At 35.2% G+C, this 8,638-nt stretch overlaps 1 non-coding gene across 1 annotated transcript; it reads right to left on the bottom strand.

Annotated features, from left to right (window-relative positions):
* Window positions 1–689: 689 nt before the first annotated feature.
* On the bottom strand, window positions 690–762 carry TRNAK-UUU (transfer RNA lysine (anticodon UUU)). The gene has a single exon. It is a non-coding gene; the product is annotated as a tRNA-Lys (tRNA).
* Between the last annotated feature and the right edge of the window lie 7,876 nt (window positions 763–8,638).

An 8,638-nucleotide genomic window follows, 5' to 3' on the forward strand; every position in this document is an offset into this window, starting at 1 on the left:
GATTGTTTGTTTTCATAATGTTGAGTTTGGAGAGTTCTCTATATTTACTGGATACGAATCCTTTTTGGGGTACGTGATTCACAAATAATTTTCCCCAGTCTGTGGCTTCTTTTCATTCTCTTAACAGTGTTTTTCAAACAACAGTAGTTTTTGATCTTTATGAGCTCTAGTTTCAGTCCTTTCTTTTGTGGATCATGCTTTCGGTGTCCTCCTCTATCACACAGGGTCATGAAGATTTCCCGCTGATGTTTTCTTCTAAAAGTTTTAGAGATTTACATTTTCCATTTAGATCTTTAATTCATTTTTGAGTTAATCTCTGTATAAGGTGTAAGGCTTATGTTGAGGTTCCTGGGGTTTTGTGGTTTGTTTTTTCATGTAGATGCCTAAGCGCTCCAAACTCATTTGTTGAAAAGGCAACAAATCCTTCTTCCAGTGCATTGCTTTCGCAACTTTGTCAGAAATCAGTTGGCTGTACTAGTGGTGAGTGTTTTTCTGAGTTCTCTATTTTGCTCCATTATCTCTGTGTCTATCCCTCTGCCAAATACCACACTGATGGCAGTTGTATACTGTCTTAAAATTGGGTAGAGCAAGTCCTCCAACTTTATTCACCTTTCACAAAATTGCTCTAGCTCTTCTAGTCCCTTTGCTTCTGAATGTAAATTTTATTTTATTTATTTACTTTTTTTTTGTGACTGGACAAGGGCTTGAACCCTGGGCCCTCAGATTAAAAGTCTGATGCTCTACCAACTGAGCTACACAGACACTCTCAACATGAATGTTAGAATCAGTTTGTCCTTATCTAAGGTGACCAAACTTTTAGAGAATCAAGCTGGGAACAGTCATACTAGACAAAATAAATTATAATAACATAGTATAGAATAATTATACACAAGCATCATTACTTTAATATAACATTATAAAAATAGGGGTTTATGTGTATATTAAAACTATGTTGTATATTATTTTGAAATTATTTTGTTCATTTACTTTTATATTATTTAAATGATATTTTTTAAACAAAATAAAATATGACTACTTAATAGTGGAAGTTAGTAGTAATTAATTGTTGAACTAATAAATAAGTAATACCTGTGAGAAAATATGACAAGATTTTATGTTTAGGCCCTCTGATGTAGCAATTTATTTTAACTCTTCATTGCATATTGCAGGCTATAGATTATTTTTTCTTAAGATGCATGAGTGTAAGAATTTTAGGGGAATATAAATTCAAAAGGGTATAGGATATTAATATAAATAATTTTAAAATAACAATGATATAATTCTTTTTGTCCCATGATATGTGGGTTATTTTTCCTCCTTCTGTTTCCTTTTCCAATAACATTTCTCTACAAGTCCTGTAGTGTTCGTGATAAGTCATGTTTTCATGTGGTGATAAGACTGAGCACAAACATATGGTTTCCTTTGACTTGCAGCTCTGCCCTCAACCAGTCCACCTACACTGATTCCTTGCGTAAGTCCAATAGTGATGAAATGAAGCTAAATGTTTTCTTAGCAAACACTTTGTAGCCTAGGATACTTAGGATTTTACTTACTAGCAATAGTAGATTTTTAGATTTGTAGAAATTAGTTTCCAGCTTTCCAAAAATGTCCACTTTCAAAAAAAGATGTTTGAAATACAATGTACTTTGAATCTACAGGCTTATTTTGACAGACTAGCTGTGTGTCACCTGTATCTTTTTTCTTTTAATCTTATTTATTTTTTATTAGAGTATAATTGCTTTACAGTGTTGGGTTAGTTTCTGCTGTACAGCAAAGTGAATCAGCTATATGTATACATATATACCCTCCTTCATGGGCCTCTCTCACACACCACACCACCATCCCACACATCTAGGTCATCACAGAGCACCAAGCTGAGCTCCCTGTGCTATACAGCATGTTTCTACTAGCTATCTGTTTTACACATAGTGGTGTATATATGTCAATCCTAATCTCCTAATTCACCCCAACCTCCTCTTCTCCTGCTGTGTACACATTTCCATTCTCTACATATATGTTTCTATTCCTGCTCTACAAATAATTTCTTATGCACCATTTTTCTAGATTCCACATGTATGCATTAATATACAATATCTGTTTTTCTCTTTTTGACTTCATTCTGTATGACAGACTCTAGGTCCATCCACATCACTACAAATGACCCAATTTTGTGCCTTATTATGACTGAGTAATATTCCTTTGTACATATGTACCACATCTTCTTTACCCATCCATCTGTCAATGGACATTAAGTTGCTTCCATGTTATGGTTATTGTGAATAGTGCTGCAATGAACTTGGGATAAATGTGTTTTTTCAAATTATGGTTTTCTCAGGATATATGTCCAGTAGTAGGATTGCTGTGTCATATGGTATCTCTATTCTTAGTTTTTTAATGAATGTCCATACTGTTTTCCATACTGGCTATATCAATTTATATTCCCACCAACACTGCAAGAGGGTTCCCTTTTCTCCACATCCTCTCCAGCATTTATTGTTTGTAGATTTTTTGATGATGGCCATTCTGACTGATATGAGGTGATACCTCACTGTAGTTTTTTTTTTAATTTATTGAATTACAGTTGATTCATAATGCTGTGTTAATCTCTGCTTCACAGCAAAGCCGCTCAGCCATACATACACATACAGTAAAACCTTGGTTTGCGAGCATAATTTGTTCCAGAAACATGCTTGTAATCCAAAGCACTTGTATATCAAAGCAAATTTCCCCATAAGAAATAATGGAAACTCAGATGATTCATTCCACAACCCAAAAATATTCATATAAAAATGATTATAATATTGTAATATAATACAAAATAATAAAGAAAAGACAAAATATAAAGAAAATAAACAAATTAACCTGCACTTACCTTTTAAAACCTTCTTGGCTGGTGTGAGGGAGACAAGAGAGAAGAGGGTTATTGTGTAGGACGACTTTCATTATCACTAACGGAATCACTGCTATCTATTGACTCAATGGAATCTTTTCCTTTTTGTGCAACTTTAACAAGGAACCTATCCAATGACACTTGCTTTAGCCTTCTTTTGAGGATTTCATGGAAATATGACATTGCATTGTCGTTAAACAGATTCATCGCTCGCACTGCTACAGCCTTATTTGGGTGGTGATTTTCTACAAAATTTTGCACTGTTTCCCACATTTTACACATCTCCCTAATCTCATTTGAAGTGAGGTATTCCTCTGCTTTTTTCTCCTCCTCCTCTGCAGAAAAGATCTCCTCCATAACCTCTTGCTTTTGCTCGCGATGCAGATCCATCAGTTCCTCAGTGGTCAGCCCCTAGCTATGTTCCTCCACCAACTCTTGAATGTCATCCTCATTCACCTCCAGTGCCATGGTCTTCCCCAAGGACACAATTTCATTGACAACTCGTGCCTCCTGTTCATGAGCAAGCCCCTCTAAGTCATGTCCAAGAACACAATCAGGCAACAGTTTTCTCCAAGCAGAATTGGAGAAATCCCACAGTGAGAGAGAGAGAAGAACCATTGGATCAGTTGTGATCATGTGATGTTCAGCATCACGTACTGCTCGTATTGCAAGACATGGCTCATTTATCAGGTTAAAATCTATTAGAAGTGTTTGCTCGTCTTGTGGAACACTCACAAAACAGGTTACTCGCAATCCAAGGTTTTACTGTACATTCCTTTTCATACTCTTCTCCATTTATGGTTTATCACAAATGTTGAATATAGTTCCCTATGATATACAGTAAGACTCTGTTGTTTATCCATCCTATACGTTTGTGCATCTGCCAGGCCCAAACTTCCAATCCACGTCCCCATGCCACTTCCCCTCGGCAAACACAGGTCCATGCTCTACATCTGTGAGTCTGTTTCTGCTTCACAGATAAGTTCATTTTTGTCTTATTTTAGATTCCACATATAAGTGATGTGGTATGGTATTTGTCTTTCTCTTTCTGACTTACTTCACTTAGTATGATAATCTCTAGGTCCATCCATTTTGCTGCAAATGGCATTATTTCATCCTTTATTATGGCTGAGTAGTATTCCATTGTATAGATGTACCACTCTTTATCCATTTATCTGTTGATGGACATTGAGGTTCTTTCTGTCTTGGCTATTGTGAATAGTGCTGCTATGAACATAGGGGTGCATGCATCTTTTCGAATTGTGGTTTTGTCCAGATATATGTTCAAGAGTGGGCTTTCTGAATCATATGGTAACTCTATTTTTAGTTTTTTGTGGAACCTCTATGCTATTTTCCATAGTGGCTATACCAACTTACTTTCCTGGTGTACCCTTTAAAAAGGGAAATGTGGATACTCATCAGCACTGCCTTGACCTCTAAAGCTTCCCTTTAAGGGGTGCAGTGGGAGGATCAGCCCCAGTCCAGAGATAAGGAAACTGAACATCAGCAAAGATCAGGAACCCTTAAGAGGCTGCCAGATGGAGGGGAGATGGGCCTTCCAAGCCAAGCCAGTGCTCTGCTGGGATGCCTCTGGGTGATCTTGCAACAGAGTACCTTTCATCTCCAACATTTTTTAAATTAATTTTTATTGGAGTATAGCTGTTTTACAATGTTTTGTCAGGTTCTACTGTATAGCAAAGGGAATCAGCTATACGTGTACATATATCCCCTCTTTTTTTTTGGATTTCCTTCCTATTTAGGTCACCACAGAGCATTGAGTAGAGTTCCCTGAGCTATACAGTAGGTTCTCATTAGTTATCTATTTAATACATAGTATCAATAGTGTATATATGTCAATCCCAATCTCATAATTCATCCCACTCCCCCTTACACCTTGGCATCTATACGTTTGTTCTCCATGTCTGTGTCTCTTATTCTTTGCACATAAGATCATCTATATTATTTTTCTAGATTCCACACGTATGCATTGATATACAATGTTTGTTTTCTCCTTCTGAGGTACTTCACTCAATATGACAGGCTCTAGGTCCATCAACATCTCTAAAAATTACCCAATTTTGTTCCTTTTTTGACTGAGTAATATTGTATTGTATATATGTACCACATCTTCTTTATCCATTACTCTGTTGATGGACATTTAGGTTGCTTCCACGCCCTAGCTATTGTAAATAGTGCTGCAATGAACATTGGGGTGCATGTATCTTTTAGAATTATGGTTTTCTCGAGATGTATGCCCAGTAGTTGAATTGCTGGTTCATATAGTAGTTCTATTTTTAGTTTTTAAAGGAAACTCCATACTGTTCTCCATAGTGACTGTATCAATTTACATTCCCACCAACAGTGCAAGAGGGTTCCCTTTTCTCCACACCCTCTCCAGCATTTATGGTTTGTAGATTTTTTGATGATGGCTATTCTGAGTGATGTGAGGTGATACTTCACTGAAGTCTTGATTTGCATTTCTCTAGTGATTAGTGATGTTGAGCAGCTTTGCAAGTGTTTGTTGGCCATCAATACATCTTCTTTGCAGAAATGTCTATTTAAGTCTTCTGCCCATTTTTGGATTGGGTTGTTTGTTTTCAATAATTTGTTTTGTTTTTTTGGGTTTTTTTGTTTGTTTTGTTTTGTTTTATATTGAGATGCGTGAGCTATTTGTATATTTTGGAGATTAACACTTTGTCAGTTACTTCATTTCCAAATATTTTTTCCCATCCTGAGGGCTATCTTTTTCTCTTACTTATGGTTTCCTTTGCTGTGCAAAAGCTTTTTTAAAAAAGGTCCCATTTGTTGATTTTTGTTTTTATTTTCAGTACTCTAGGAGGTATGTCAAAAAATATCTTGCTGTGATTTCTGTCAAAGAGTGTTCTGCCTATGTTTTTTTAAGAGTTTGTAGTGTCTGGTCTGACATTTTGCACTTTAATCCATTTTGAGTTTATTTTTGTGTATGGTGTTTGGGAGTGTTCTAATTTCATTCTTTTACATGTAGCTGTCCAGTTTTCCCAGCACCACTTATTGAAGTGACTGTCTTTTCTCCAGTGTATATTCTTGCCTCCTTTGTCATAGATTAGGTGACCATAGATGCATGGGTTTCTCTCTGGGCTTTCTATCCTGTTCCATTGATCAATATTTCTGTTTTTGTGCCAGTACCATACTGTGCTGATTACTGTAGCTTTGTAGTATATTATGGAGTCAGGGAGCCTCATTCCTCCAGCTCAATTTTTCTTCCTCAAGGTTGCATTGGCTATTCAGGGTCTTTTATATCTCCATACAAATTGTAAAATTTTTTGTTCTAACTCTGTAAAAAATGCCGTTGGTAATTTGTTAGGGATTGCACTGCATCTATAGATTGCTTTGGGTAGTATAGTCATTTTCACGGTATTGATTCTTTCAGTCCAGAAACATGGTAAAACTCTCCATCTATTTGTGTCATCTTTGGTTTCTTTCATCAGTGTTTTATAGTTTTCTGAGTACAGGTCATTTGCCTCCTTGGGTAGACTTATTCCTAGGTATTTTATTCTTTTTGTTGCACTGGTAAATGGGATTGTTTCCTTAATTTCTCTTTCTGCTTTTTCATTGCTAGTGTATAGGAATGCAAGAGATTTCTGTGTATTAATTTTGTACCCTGCAACTTTACAAATTTCATGGATCAGCACCAATAGTTTTCTGGTGGCATCTTTAGGATTTTCAATGTACAGTATCATGTCATCTGCAAACAGTGGCAGTTTAACTTTTTTTTCCAACTTGGAATTTATTTATTTATTTATTATTTATTTATTTATTTTCTGGTTGCTCTAGCTAGGACTTCCAAAACTATGTTGAATAATAGTGGTGAGAGTGGACATCCTTGTCTTCTTCCTGATCTTAGAGGAAATGCTTTCATTTTTTCACCATTGAGAATGATGTTTGCTATGAGTTTGTTGTATATGGCATTTATTATGTTGAGGTATGTTCCTTCTATGCCCACTTTCTGAAGAGTTTTTTTTTTTTATCATAAATGGGTGTTGAATTTTGTCAAAAGCTTTTTCTGCATCTATTGAGATGGTCATATGGGTTTTATTCTTCAATTTTTTGATATGGCATTTCACATTGATTGATTTGCATATAGTGAAGAATCCTTGCATCCCTGGGATAAATCCCATTTGATCATGGTGTATGATCCTTTTAATGTGTTATTTAATTCTGTTTGCTAGTATTTTGTTGAGGATTTTTGTGTCTATGTTCATCAGTGATAGTGATCTGTAATTTTCATTTCTTTCTTTTTCTTTCTTTCTTTTCTTTTTTTTTTTGTAGTATCTTTGTTTGGTTTTGGTATGTGATAGTTGTCTCATAGAATGAGTTTGAGAGTTTCCTCCCTCTGCAATTTTTGGAAGAGTTTGAGAAGAATAGGTGTTAGTGCTTCTCTAACTGTTTGATAGCATTCACCTGTGAAGCCATATGGTCCTGGACTTTTGTTTGTCAGAAGATTTTAAATTATAGTTTCAATTTCATTACTTGCGAGTCGTCAGTTTATAGTTTCTATTTCTTCCTGGTTCAATCTTGGACAGTTGTATCTTTCTAAGAATTTGTCCATTTCTTCCAGGTTGTCAATTTTTTTGGCATATAGTTGCTTGTAGTAGTTTCTTATGATCCTTTGTATTTCTGCAGTGTCAGTTGTAATTTATCCTTTTTCATTTCTAATTTTATTGATTTGAATCCTCTCCATGTTTCTCTTGGTGAGTCTAGGTAAAGGTGTATCACTTTTGTTTATCTTCTCAAAGAACCAATTTTTAGTTTTATTGGTCTTTGCTATTGTTTTCTTAGTTTCCAATTCATTTATTTCTGCTCCAATGTTTATTATTTCTTTCCTTCTACTAACTTTGGGGGGTTTGTCGTTGTTTTTATTGTTGCTGTTGTTCTTCTTCTTTCTCTAGTTGCTTTAGGTGTAAAGTTAGATTGTTTATTTGAGATTTTTCTTGTTTCTTGAGGTGAGATTGAATTGCTATAAACTTCCCTCTTAGAACTGCTTTTGCTGCGTCCCATATGTTTTGGGTCACTGTTTTCATTGTCATTTGTTTCTATGTATTTTTTAATTTCCTCTTTGATTTCTTCAGTGGTCTCTTGGTTACTTAGTAGCAAATTGTTTAGCTTCCATGTGTTTGTGTTTTTTACAGTTTTTTCCCCTGTAAGGGATTTCTAATATCACAGCATTTGTAGTCAGAAAAGATGCTTGATAAAATTTTTCAATTTTATTAAATGTACTGAGGTTTGAGTTGTGACCCAAGATGTGATCTATCCTGGAGAATGTTTTGTGTGCACTTGAGAAGAATGAGTATTCTGCTCGTTTGGGGTAGAACATCCTATATATATCAATTAAGTCTATCTGGTCTATTGTGTCATTTAAAGCTGTACTTCCTTATTTATTTTCTGTCTCAATGATCTGTCCATTGGTGTAAGTGAGGTATTAAAATCCCCCACTATTATTGCTTTATTTTTTATTTCTCCTTTTATGGCTGTTAGCATTTGTCATATATATTGAGGTGATCCTATGTTGGGTGCATAAATATTTATAATTGTTGTATTTTCTTCTTGGATTGATTCCTTGATCATTATGTAGTGTCCTATCTTGTCTCTTGTAACAGTCTTTATTCTAAAGTCTATTTTATCTGATATGAGTATTGCCACTCCAGCTTTCTTTTGATTTCCATTTGCATGGAATATCTTTTTCCACCCCCTCACTTTCAGTCTGTCTGA

The sequence above is a fragment of the Hippopotamus amphibius genome, chromosome 2 (assembly GCF_030028045.1).
Source record: "Hippopotamus amphibius kiboko isolate mHipAmp2 chromosome 2, mHipAmp2.hap2, whole genome shotgun sequence".
Taxonomy (NCBI): domain Eukaryota; kingdom Metazoa; phylum Chordata; class Mammalia; order Artiodactyla; family Hippopotamidae; genus Hippopotamus; species Hippopotamus amphibius.